The sequence below is a fragment of the Capsicum annuum genome, chromosome 2 (assembly GCF_002878395.1).
Source record: "Capsicum annuum cultivar UCD-10X-F1 chromosome 2, UCD10Xv1.1, whole genome shotgun sequence".
Classification (NCBI taxonomy): Eukaryota; Viridiplantae; Streptophyta; class Magnoliopsida; order Solanales; family Solanaceae; genus Capsicum; species Capsicum annuum.
This window is the reverse complement of record NC_061112.1, coordinates 23,388,578-23,403,131: the sequence shown is the minus strand read 5'-3', so window position 1 is coordinate 23,403,131 and position 14,554 is coordinate 23,388,578.

Genomic DNA, 14,554 nt, shown 5'->3' with positions numbered 1-14,554 from the left:
AATGAAGATGGGGTACGTCCTACGTCTGGAGTTCATCTTCAATGTAAGGGTCCTATCCTAGATTGTTCTGGAGTTCCTCTAGTTTCTACTAGTCCTCCTCAAGGTGAGGTGACTAATGTATAATTTCTTTTATTTATTCATATCATATCTCAGTTGGTTGCTGCTCAGGCTTAGTGGGATGCGTTTGATGGATTATTTGTTGAGGCCACAAGGGTTGGCCAATTTATAAAGCTTAATCCTTCTACTTTTACTGGTGTGTAGGTGGAGGAGGAACCTCAACCTTTCTTTGATAAAATAGAGAATATTTTTAGGGTAATACAGGCTACTAATATGGAAGGTGTAAACTTTGCAGCTTATCAACTCAAAGATATTACATACTAATAGTATGAGAAGTAGGATCGCGATAGAGGTGATATGGAGGATTCATCCTTATGGGATGCCTTTTTTGTGATTTTATAGATTATTTCTTTCCCCAAGAGAGGAAGAAAGAAAAGATGGGAAGTTTGTGAATCTTAAGTAAGGTAGAATGTCTGTCAAGAAATATGCCTTAAAATTTCATCAGCTGTCAAGGTATGCTCCTGATTTGGTGGCTAACATGAGAGAGAGGATGAAAAAATTTGATTCTGGGCTATCTCAAGATTTAATATTGGAAAGCAAGACTGCTTTGTTGACCAGAGATAAGGATATTTCTAGGTTGATTGTCCACATGCAGTAGGTAGAGGATGAGAAACAAAAGCATGGGGGGTTCAGAGATAGAAAAGGTAAGAGAAGCAAGTTTTTTTACAAAAGAGGTGATCAATCATAAGGTGGTTAGAATGGTATTAAATATCCAAAAAAGAAGTGGGAAAGTTTTGGTTCCTTCTCTACTACTAGTGCTCCTTACTCGAGGTTGTTGGGTGATAGGCATCCGCAGGATGGTGATAATTTCTAGGTACAAGGTGCCCAATCTTTTGCGAGTGGGGGTTAGTCAACTTTTTCATGTCCTCTTTGTCAGTTCTATAGTCATCCTTATTAGGGTTATTGTGATCAAGGAAAGGACAAGTGTTTTAAGCATGGCTAACCAGGCCATATGCTCAAGAATTATACAGTTGATAAGGGAGCTTAGGGAGCGGTCAAAGATCCTGTTGCTTCATATTCTTCTTTTGCACCTAGTGGTGTAGCTTTAGTGTACGCTCCTTCTTCTTGTACTCGACACAGGCTAAAATAGGTTGCATTCTCTTGTATCTCGCTAGGAATGTGATACATCACCTGATGTCCTTACTGGTATGTTACAACTCTTTTTTCATTATATGTATTGTCTACTTGATCTGGGCTCTACTCTTTCTTATGTGACCCCATTCATGGCTGTATGTATTGGTTTTGATCCTGAGGTTGTTTTAGATCTTTTTTCTATTTATACCTAGTACATGACTCGGTTATTTCTAAGAGAGTCTATATGGAGTTTGTGGTATCTATTGGTAGCAAACAGATCTTGGTAGATCTATTTGAGATAGATATGGTGAATTTTGATGTTATTCTGGGGATAAATTAGTTACACTTATTTTACTCATCCTTGGATTGTCGGACCCATGAGGTTGTCTTTAGGTTCCCTGGCGAACCAATTATAAAATAAAAGGGTGGTTTTCTAGCTCCTAGGGGGAGGTTCATTTCTTATCTTAGAGATCAAAGGTTAATAGCTAAAGGGTGTCTTTATCATTTGCTTTAGGTTAAGGATTCTAACTCGAAAGGTCCTTTAAAATTAGTTTTGGTGGTTAATGAATTTTTTGAGGTCTTTTCAGATGATGTTCTTGGTGTTTCTTCGAATAGGGAAATATAATTTGGTATTGATCTGGTTCTGTACACTCATCAAATATCTATTCCACCTTATTAAATAGATTTAGCTGAGTTGAGGTAACTCAAGAAAAAATTAAGAATCTTCTGGATAAGGGGTTTATTTGTCCTAGTGTATCTCTGTGGGGTGCATCAATGTGGTTTGTGCTCAAGAAGGATGGTTCCCTTCGAACGTACATTGACTATTGGTAGTTAAATAAGATAACGGTCAAGAACAAGTATCCTTTTCCAAGAATAGTTGAATTGTTTGATCAGTTGCAAGGTGCTAGGTTCTTTTCCAAGATAGATCTTTGGTCTGGGTACCATCAACTTAAGATTAGGGAGGTGGATATACCTAAGACAACTTTTTGCACTCGGCATGATCACTTTGAATTCTTGGTGATATCATTTGGTTTAACTAATGCTCAGGAGATATTTATGGATTCGATGAGCAGGGTTTTTAGGCAGTTCTTGGATCTCTTTGTCATCATGTTTATTGGTGACATCTGTTTTATTCAAAAAATAAGTGTATCATTTTAATCCCTATGTTGTATTGTAGACCTTTAAGGAACAATAGTTGTATGCCAAGTTCTCCAAGTGTAAGTTTTGGTTGAACACTGTGAATTTTTGGGTCATATTATTTCTAGCAAGGGGATAATGGCGGACCCATAAAAGGTAGTTGTGGTTAAAAGGTGGCCTAGACCCACAACTCTAACTGACATTCGAAGCTTCTTTGGTTTGGCTAGGTATTATCGGTGGTTTATGGAAAGCTTTTTGATGATAGCTGCTCCTTTGTTAAGTTGACTCAAGAAAATGTAAAGTTTTCTTGGTCGGATGCTTTTGAGGGGAGTTTTAAGAAGTTGAAAGATAAGTTAACTTTGTCTCTGATTTTGACATTTCCTAGGGCAGTGAGGGGTTTGTGGTTTATTGTGATTATCTAGGGTGGTACTTGGTTGTATGTTGATGTAGCATGGGAAGGTGGTTGCCTATGCTTCCAAGCAGCTAAAGGTACATGAGAAGAACTATCCAACTCATGATTTGGCGTTGTTGGCAGTGTTTTTTCTTTGAAAATCTGACAACATTATCTATATGGTGTGCACATAGACATCTTTTTTGATCATAAGAGTCGATAATATGTTTTCACTAAAATGGAGCTAAATTTCAGGCAAAGGAGATGGCTGGAGCTTCTCAAGGACTATGGTATAAGTCTTCACTATCACCTAGGTAAAGCTAACACAGTTGTTGATGTTCTTAGTAGGTTGTCCATGGGGAGTTCAACTCATGTGGAGAAATAAAAATGGGCTTTTGGACTCCAAGGATGGTGAGGTAATGGTATAGGAAGTTATTTGGTCATCTCTTGGTGTAGAGATCAAAGAGAAGCAAGTGCTAGATCCTGTCTTGATGAAAATCAAGAGCAGTATGGGTATGCAAAAGAAAATGGTATTTGAGATCAGTGACGATGGTACTTTGAGGTTCCAAGGGAGATTGTGTGTTCCTAATGTCAATGATTTATGGTAAAGGATCTAGGCTGAGGTGCATGAATCGCGCTACGTTGTATATCCTTATTCTACTATGATATATCATGATCTAAAAGAAATAAATTGGTGGAATAGTATGAAAAGAGGTGTGGCTACTTTTATGGCCAAGTCCATGGTGCTTCAACAGGTTAAGGTTGAGCACATGAGGCCTGGTAGATTGTATCAAGAAATTGATTGGATCGAATGGAAATGGGATGTAATCAATATGGATTCCGTTATCGATCTTTCTCGGTCTCATAAAAAATTTAATTTGGTATGGGTTATTGTGAATAGAATGATAAAGTCTGCTCACTTTTTGCCAATGTGGACTACCTTTTCGGCAGAGGATTATACAAAATTGTATCTTCAAGAGATTGTGAGCTGCATGGGGAACCTATTTTGATTATCTCTGATTATGGTACATAGTTTTCATCTCATTTCTGGCAGTCTTTCCTAATATAGTTGGGTTTGAAGGTTAGTCTGAGTGTTGCTTTTCATCCATAGATGGATGGGTAAGTAGAAAAGACTATTCAAACATTGGAGGATATGCTTTAGGTGTGCTTGATTTATTATGGTGGAAATAGGGTTGAGTATCTACCTTTGGTAGAGTTTGGTATGGCCTCTTTTGAGGCACTATATGGTAGGAGATGTAGATCTCCTATTGGGTGGTTTGACCTTGGTGAAGCGGATATGTTTGTTTTAGATTTGGTCTATCAGGCTATGGAGAAGGTGAAGGTGATTTAGGAGAGGCTTAAGGCTACCCAAAGTCGCCAAAAGTCCTATACAGATCTGAGGCATAGAGACTTGGAGTTTGAGGTTAGGGATAAGGTGTTCCTTATGGTGTCTCCCATCAAGGGAGTAATGCGGTTTGTAAGAAGGGAAAGCTCAGTCCCCAGTTCATTGGTTTTTATGTGGTTCTGAGGAGAGTTGTGAATGTTTCTTATGAACTGGAGTTATCTTCTAGTTTGAGCTTGGTTCATTCGGTCTTTCATGTTTTCATGTTGAGGAAGTGCATTGGTGATCCTTCTTCGATTGTTCTTTTGGAGGGGTTAGGTATCTAGGATTTTTTGTCATATGAAGAGCTCCTGGTTATGATATTAGATAGGTAGGTTTGTCAATTGCAGTCCAAGGATGTGTCTTCAATTAAGGTTTTATGGAAGAACCATAAGGTGAAAGAAGATTCATGGGAAGCTGATGAGGGTATGAAGTCTAAGTATCCGTATCTGTTTTTTGCTCCTGGGATTCGTGCGAAAGGTATGTGTCTTCAAGAAATCTTTATTTTTTAAGTTTTTTAAAGGAAAGATTAGTATATTTGCCTCTTTGTTTTCAAACTTTGTTAAATATTGGAAATATATTTAATAATACAAATGACTCGTATGTGTGGTTACCTCTACCTTATCCGTCATTCGGGGACGAATGTTCTTAGTGGGGAAGATTATAACACCCTAGGTTTTGACCCTTAGTAAATTTCCTGAATTTCAAGCTTCTGTGCATGATACGACATGGGTACGAGTTGTACACTGAGGTCCAGTTGGTATGGTTCAGTCGTATGCTGACCAATGTTGGTTAGTGAGATGGATTCTGGTTACTGGAATGGGTATGACTATAGAGTACGAGTTGTATTAGTTGATAAGTGTTGTTTTATTCATTCACTTAACCTTAGACTTAGTGACTTAGATTTGATCTCAGTACGAGTGGCTCACCATGACATGTAAGTCTGGGTACGAGTCGTAGTATGGACTCATATGAGAAAAAGTGTTCAGTCCTTTTGGGATTCTATTTTTCTAGGGGAACGGTTAATGGGTACCAGTTGTACACTTGAATACGACTTGGGTTTGGATGTGTTATACGTTGGACAGTGTTGGGTCTACGAGGGAATGCCTATGGTATGAGGGACGGGTTACAATCATACAAGTTTGGTATGACTCATAAGGGTTAGTCATACCCTATGACGGGAATTTAATGTAGTTTAAGTGAGGGAAATCTGGACATTTCCCCACTTATCCTAATAAGTTCCCATGACTTATATTGCACTTGGGAGGTTATTTGACCTATTCTTTTATTTTTAAACACATGGAAAACACTCTTAGATCCTCTCTAGAGTTATTGGGCAATGGAAGCTAGGGTTTTATCTTAATGAGAAAATTAGGGCTTGTATTGGTGATTTCTCTACATCATCATCTTGGTTTAAGCCATGTTCTATTCCCTCATTGTTATTTCCAGCTAATGGCATGAATTTTATGCAATGTTTTCATGATTTGAATATTGTATGAATTGGGATTTCAAATATGATTTGGGGGTTTTATTTAAAAATGCTTGGTAATGGTTTTCCCATGTTGTAATTATGTTTACATATGCTTTAATGGTGGTTTTGGATGATTGGATTGCATGGGAATGGTTATTGGTAATTGGAATTGGTTTTGGAAATACTATGTCCCCAATGTGTTTGATAAAATGCCTATAACAATGTTTTCACTATATTATTGGATTTTTAATGAAACTTATGCATAGTTTAAACTTGGTAATGGAACCCTAAATGACTTAAATAGTTTTGAAATGGTTTGTCTTAATAAACATACTTGTGGGGTACATGGGAATTCCCCAATTTAATTAGATAATATGATCTATGGGTACATAGGAATCCCTTGATCTCAAAAAGGTTTGGCTAAGAAAAATACTTGCAAGTTATAGTCGGTATGATGATACCACTACTAATGTCCTTGGTTAATAATAAATGGATAATGGTTTGGTTGTTTTGTAATGGTTATAATTGGTGGTAAGCTTCCATCTATTCAGAAGACTCTATTTCATGGATGTTATTTCATACTCTAGATTATTTCTGGATATTAGTTTTGGCTATGGTTGAGGGCATGTGCCAACTGGATTTTTATTACTCTTTTATTTAAAGGCTTTGTGGTACTGCTATGGGTTAGTATGGCCGGGATCGGTAGTAGTGTCAGCCTAAGTATTGGCATTGGTTTTGGGGATGAAATCATTGAAGATAATTTCTCACTATTCCATCGTATTTTATTTTGGGATTAATTATACTATGTCTTGGAGCCCATTTGGTTATGGCCTAGTTTATGGCCCTTGATTTTGTATTGGTTTGGCTCGGTTGGTTTGGTCGGAACGGTTTAGCAGACGGAGTGACTTGGTCGGGTATGCCTAGGAGTCTACTTATCTTGAAGTCAGTCCCTATTCAACTAAGCTATCTTGTTATACGTTCAAAATTCAGCCAACTCAGGGCAGGAGGCTGTAGGTTGGGTTGGTTAATGGGGGTGGTCTCCAATCCCAGTCAGATTTGGGACACCCATTACGACAAGGCCCCAGGTCGGGTTGTGTAACTACCCAAGCATGACTTGTATCCATAGGTAATATTTGTGCCAAGCAGCTTTTACCCAAGTCAGTGTTCACTAGATCATGACCAACACTTCAAACAAAGAGGTAGAATACGACCAGTACCCTAACATACGACTAAGGAAGGGCTAAACCGTATCTTTGATAGTGTGTTACCAACCTAGACTAGTATCTATACGAGAAGGGAGGGTACTATTCGTACCCTAGCATAGATTGGTATGCTCAACCCATATCCCACCCAAAACCTCAAACATTGGGGAAATTTTCAAAGGGTCCAAAGCGTAGGTGTTTTTCCCCCATTTGAATCATTTGTCCTCGAATAACGGGTAAGGTAAGAGCAAGAACGTGTTAACAAACTATTACACATCAAACTATCAGTTAACCAAGTTGGAACACAAAGACACACAACAAGGGTAAAACACATGCCATGATCATTATCAATCATCCATTTATTCAGTTGAGTTTAGGATTCTAACCCATTCATTTCACAATTTAGGAACTTGAACCCATGTCCTATCAAAGCCATAAATCAAGTTAAGGAGATCAACACATACCTCAAACACCAGTTTCTGGAATGGAAAAAAAATACGGATACTTGGACTTGATGTCCTCTTCTGTCTCCTAAGTAGCTTCCTCGGACTTTGGGTTCATAGAAACTTCACTGAAGCCATCTCTTTCGTTTGCAACTGGCGAACTTGTCAATCCAAGATCCTCACCAGTACCTCCTCATAGAACAAAGAGTCTAAAACACCAACATCCTCCAAGATAACAATCAATAATGGGTAACCTATACATTTTTACAGTGTAGACACGTGGAATAATGGATGGATGGAGCTCAAACTAGAGGGAAATCCCAATTCATAGACAACATTACCAACACTCTTCAAAATCAAATAGGGACAAAAATACCAATGACTCAACTTCTCTTTTTTACCAAACTGCATTACTCTCTTCATGGGAGATATCTTCAAGAATACCCAATCGTCAACATTGAACTCCAAATCCCAACGCCTTACATACACATAGGACTTTTGGCGACTTTGAGCGGCTTTCAACTTATCATAAATCACCTTCACCTTTTCAAGGCTTGGTGAATCAAATCAAGGCCAAACAATTTACTCTCGCCAACCTCATACCACCCTATAAGAGATCAACATCTCCTACATACAACGCATCAAAAAAAGTCATACCAATGCTAGAGTAGTAACTATAATAATAAGCTAACTCAATCAAAGGCAAATGGTCATACTAACTACCACCATAATCAATCACACAAGCACGCAGCATATCCTCCAATGTTTGGATAATACTCTATGCTTGTCCATCCATTTGTGGGTGGAAAGTGGTACTAAGGCACACCTTAGTTCCCAAACCTTTCTAAAAATTATATGAAAATGGAGTACCACTATCCGGGATAATAGAAACTAGAGCACCATGCAACTTCACAATCCTTGCAAGATACAACTTAGCATAATCCTCCGTTGAATAACTAGTCCTTATCGGTAAGAAATGAGCAGACTTGGTCATTCTATCCATAATGACCCAAATAGAATCACATCAGTTCCTAGACTGGGGAAGATCAGTGACGAAATCCTTATTAATCACTTCTCAGTTCCATTCTGGAAACTCTATCTCTTGATACAAATCATTAGGTCTCAAGTGCTAAACTTTCACTTATTGGCACACTATTTACTTAGCCACATGGCTATCCACATCTTGTTTCATATTATTCAACCAATAAAACTTCCTATGATCATGATACATCTTAAAATTGGGATAAATAGCATATCAAAACCCATGAGCCTCGACCATAATCCTTCCTCTCAATCCATCGACATCAGGAACACATAGCCTACCATGGTACCTCAAGATACCATCACCACTAATAACAAAGTCAATAACCTTTTGTTGTCCCACAATACGCTTAATTTTCATCAAGTCGGGATCCAAAATTATCTTTTTCTTTATCTCAACCACAAGGGACGACTGTGACATTGGATGCACGAACACAGCCCTATCCTCTGAGTCTGTGAGACAAACTCCAAGACTAGCCAATCGGTGGATGTCCTTCACCAAATCTGACTTATCCTCATCAACATGAGCCAAACTCCCCAAGGATAACCTTCTAAGAACATCAGCAACAATATTAGCTTTTTCTGGATGGTAATGGAGACTTATGTCATAGTCTTTCAGCAACTCAAGCCATCTCCTTTGCCTGAGATTTAAATTCTTCTAAGTGAACACATGCTTTAGGCTCTTATGATCAGAAAATATAGCAACATGAACCCCATAGAGATAGTCACACCAAATTTTAAATGAAAAAATAATTCCCAATCATGAGTAGGTAGTTCTTCTCATGAACCTTCTATTGCCTAGAAGCATATCCCACCACCCTTCTATTTTGCATCAACACAAAACCAAGCCTAATAACAGAAGTATTACAGTATACTATAAAACTATCACTACCCTCAGGAAAGGTCAAAACCTAAGTCGAAGTCAATTTGTCTTTCAACCTTTCAAAACAACCTCACACGCATCTGAACACAAGAGCTTGAACTTCTGCTGGGTCAATTTAGTAGATGGGCAACTATCATAAAAAAAACATTCCACTAATATCCTATAGTAACCGGATAGACCCAAGAAGATCCAAATATCAGTTGAAGTCGCAGGTCTAGGAAACTTTTTAACCACCGCAACCTTTTATGGATCCAGCATGACCCCTTCACTAGAGATAACGTGACTAAGAAAAGTCATAGTCTTCAGCCAAAACTCACACTTAGAGAACTTGGCATACAAACGATGATCCTTCAAGGTTTGTAATATGGAACGAAAGTGATCGACATGATCCACCTCACTCTTAGAATAGACATAGATGTCATCAATGAAGACAATGACAAACAAATTTAAAATAGAAGAAAGACCATATTCATCAAATCAATAAATGCCATCGATGCATTAGTCAACCCAAAAAACATAACTAGGAACTCATAGTGACCATACCAAGTTCTGAAGGCAGACTTAGGTATATCTACTTCCCTAATCTTAAGCTGATGATAACCCGACCTAAGATAAATCTTAGAGAAACACTTGTACCTTGAAGTTGACAAAACTAATCATCAATCCTAGGAAGAGGATATTTATAATTTATACCTTATTCAATTAACGATAATCAATGCACATTTGAAGGGAACCATCCTCCTTACTCATGAGTAACATGGGTGCACCCCAAGGAGACATACTAGGATGGATAAAACCTTTTTCTAAAAGATCCCTTAATTTCTCCTTAAGCCTTTTCAACTCAGTTGGAGCCTTTCTATAAGGAGGCATAAAAATAGGAAGAGTGTCCGAGACAAGATTAATCCTAAAATCAATTTCCCTATCTAGAGGAATACCGGGAAGGTCATCGAGAAAGACCTCGGGAAACTTATTAACCAAGAGAATTGATTCTAGAGAAGGACTTTTTGAGTTAAAATCTTTAACTCAGACCACATGATACAAACACCCCTTAGAAATAAACTTTTGGTCTCTAAGATAAGAGATGAACCTCCTCTTAGGCACTAAAGAACCCCCTTCCCATATAATGACCGCTTCATTAGGGAATTTAAATATAACCCTACGGGTTTGATAATCTAAGGAAACATAGCACGAATAAAAATAATACATCCCTAGAATAACATCAAAATTGACCATGTCTAACACTATCAAGTCTACCAGAGTTTTTTTACTACCAACAACTACCACACACCCCTTATAGACCCTTTCAACAACCACAGAGTCTTTTATCGGGGTAGAAATAGAAAAATAAACTAACAGACACTCAGGACCAAAACTAAAATGCACATCCATAAATAGGGTCAGATAACAAATTGTTCACCCTGAATCAATCAAATAATACATATCATGGGAGAAAAGTCTCAACATATGGAGATGCCTCAAATCCGGCTAGTAGCGAGTGCATACAAATAATTTTGACCAGTGCCGGTACCAAAAACAGAAGCAAAAGTAGAAGTAGAGGAAACACCATTCGGTGTAGGAGTATATGAAGTAGCACTAGCAGCCCTATTGGCCTATGAAACCACTAGAAAGGGTCACTCTCATTGTATGTGCCCAATCTAACCACATCTAAAACACTTATTCCTTCCTTTGTCACACTGTCCATGATGATGTTGACTATAAAACCTACAACAAGGCTAGGATGGAACTGACTGAGCCCCACTAGTCTGAGATTGAGCACCTTGTACTCGGAACCTACCACTAAACTGAGACTAACAATCACTCGATAGCTTCGAGTAAGGAGCACTAGCTGAGGACAAAAAACTGAAACCCCCTCACTTCTTTATTTTCCACCTAACAATGTATCCACCACTTTGCTCATAATGCTTAAATCTCTTCCCTTACCTTTTGCTAAACTTAACCTGCTTCTTTTTCTCTTTCTCTACTAATTTCATGTACACAACCAATCTAGAGATATCCATATCTTTGGTCAACAAAGTTGTCTTGCTCTTAAAGACAAACTCATGAGACAATCTTGAGGTGGAATTCTTTATCCAAGCTCTCATATCTGACACCATCTCTAGAGCATACCTAGAAAATTGGTAAAGCTTCATGGCATACGCCTTGATAGACATCCTTCCTTGCTTAAGATTAATAAAGTCCTCCACCTTTTCTTTCCTCAATTCTAGAGAAAAGAAGTAGTTCAAAAAAGCATTAGTGAAATCCTCCTATAAAGATGACTCATCAACACCACCCCTTGTCCTCTCTCACTTATCTTACCATTGGTACGCCACATCCTTCAACCGATAGGATGCAAACTCCCCCCCTCCACACTAGTGGCATGCATGACTTTGAAAATCTTTTCCATCTTATCCAAAACACCTTGGGGATCTTCCCCACCCTAACACTGGTAAAGGTCAGATGACCTAACCTTATAAACTATCCAACCCTTATGGCCTCAGAAAATGGTATAGAAAGTGCACCAGGCTTAGCCTGAGATGCTACCAATTGAGTAATCATATGAATCGACTAATGAAACTCAATATTTGACACGTTAGCTTATGGAATCGAAAGAGGACTAAAGGGAACTTATGGAACTCTCAGACCATAAGGTACCAAACCCCTAGACCAAGTATGGACTCTATAAGTAGAGTGACTCCTATAAACATCATCCCCTATTGGAACAAATAGGTTTGTAGGAACTTCAGATCTTCTTAGAGGTATGATCTGAAAGATGAGCAAATGGAAATCAAAAGGATCCAAGACCTTAAACTCTATAGCTCGAGATAAGACACCAAGAAAGTAAAATATTTCTAAATGTCTTGTAGCCTCTCTCTTATAAGTGTGTTCTGCTACATAACCACAAAAGAGACTCTACTCGACATAACTTTATAGACATCCAACTGACCATGAACCTAAGTTCTGAGACCAACTTTACATGACCCAAAATTGGGCCTTATCATATTGCTATCTCAAGCTCAACTAGGGATGAAGATCATCCCATTAACCCCACCTAACCATCACATCAATCCACAAGCATTGGATAAACTCCAAACATATAATAAGATAGCAAAAACAAAACTAACAATCATAACTTAAGAAAGCCTATCCATTCATTAATATCAATATTAAACATTCAATCTACCTAACTACACAGTCATCCACAAGCCTTTATAAATCCTAAGTAAATAATTTATTGGGACAAACCCCCGATGATAGCCAAAATAAATCCAAGAAAGTCTATAACATAAGCTAAGAAGACCATGAAATATGTTCATTTCGAAAGATAGAAGCTCACCACTTTGATGCCAACACTCGAACTACCCGAATACCAGATCACTGCATAAGAAGAGAAAAAGATGTTCCAACCCCTTTTTCATATGGGGACAAAGTGTTCGAAGATGGTTAGCGGTTGAAGCACTAGCATGTAAATTAAGGGTAAGGATAAAATAATGACATTATTCAATACCAAGTCAAACCATTATAAGACACTATATTTATACACATAGGCATGTAAATACACATGGATACATCAAGAATTAAAAGATAACAAGGCCTTAGCATGCATTTCAAAACTCTCAAACATGAAGCACGAAGTGGTGGACTCTAACCTTCCACTGCTTAGTTTATATCAAGAAAGAGGACTCGAACCTCAAGTGATCTGATTAAGCAAGTAGACTCTAACCACAAGCTATCTTACTATGCATATGGACTCTAACCATAAGCAATTTTATCACGCTAGTGGACTCTAACCACAAGCCATTTTATTATGCATGTGGCTCTAACCACAAGTCATCACGTCCATTACTAGTCGACATTGGGACTCTAACATGTTGTCCATGCATTTACATCATACCATTCACATTTGGGGACTCTAATCCATTTAACCATATTAAGCCATCAAGGCCACAATTAACATGATACATGACCAAAAGGTCTTCATGAGCCATATATCAATCAATAACTTTAACAAGCAAATACATTAGTTTCAAATATCATTTAAGCCAAAAAATTTTCATCAAGACCTTTATCAAACCATTCATTAGCACTCTTACACCAAGCTTTAGTTCACATGCAATTCAATTTCATGTTAAGGAATCTAAACCCTTTTTTAAACAATCAAACCATCAAGAGAACCATTTAAATCATTACATGGCCAGAAAGTCCCTTACAAGATAATTTACCAACCATTCTTACTCATCAAGCCATTCCTTTAGTTCAAATAACCATACACATGTGACTAGTTAATTCTAGTGGACATTTTTACAAATACCTCAAGGGCATACTCTTACAGTGACCAAAACCCAAAAAAAAACTATAAATATTAGGGTTACTCATGACCCATTTGGTAAACCCACATCAAAAATTACCCACATGTGCAAAACATCACTAAAAACATAGTCATAAGTTTAAGCAAGAGAAAACATTACCCATCACTATAAATCAAAACTTTCAACATTTGTTTCAAAATCCATCATTAATGATTCATAAAAATTATTTAAATAACATGATAGTTCAGAAACAATGATAAGGAAAGAGTCACATGCCTTGTAGAAGATGATTCACCGAAGGATTCTTGACCCCCTTAGCCTTTGATAAACACTCTTGAAATCCTAGCATCTAATCTTGGTGGGGAAGTTTTGAGATGTTTTTTATCTTAGATATGTGAAGAATAAAGGGACAAATAAGGTTATAAGTCATGGGTTATAAGGGTTTAGGTGTGGCAAATATCTAAAATTTCCTCAGCTAAAAGTTGTAAAATGAACTCTTAGGAAGGTATGACTCCATGTCTAAACTGTACCCTAGGGTATGAGTGGTACCCTAACTCATACCTTAGGCCTCACCATGGAACCTTAAATTGTCCAAGGTACAACTATCCAAGCATAACTCATATCTAAGGGAACGATTGGTACCAAGAAACTCATACCTAAGTTAGTGTTCACTAGATCATGACCAACACTTCATACAACTAGGTAGAATATGACCTGTCCCTTAACATACGACTAAGGAGGGGATATATAATATCTTGGACAGTGTGTTACAAACCTTGACTAGTCTCTATATAAGAAGGGAGGGTACTACGTACCCTAGAATACGATTAGTATGCTCAACCCAGAACCTCAAGTCTTGGAGAAATCTTTTGAAGGTCCAAGGACTAGGTGTTTCACAACCAAGTAGGCAGCATTCTTAGATTTGAGTAATTGAGATAAGTTTTTATGTTTGCTCAAGGACAAATAATAGTCTCAGTGTAGGGTGTTGATGTGAGGCTGAAATAACATATAATTAGTCAGTATTTACCTCATATTTAGTATTTTTTATTTATTTTTTTGATCATTGATTTTATAATTTATGCTTAATATTATTTTTGCATTTCTATG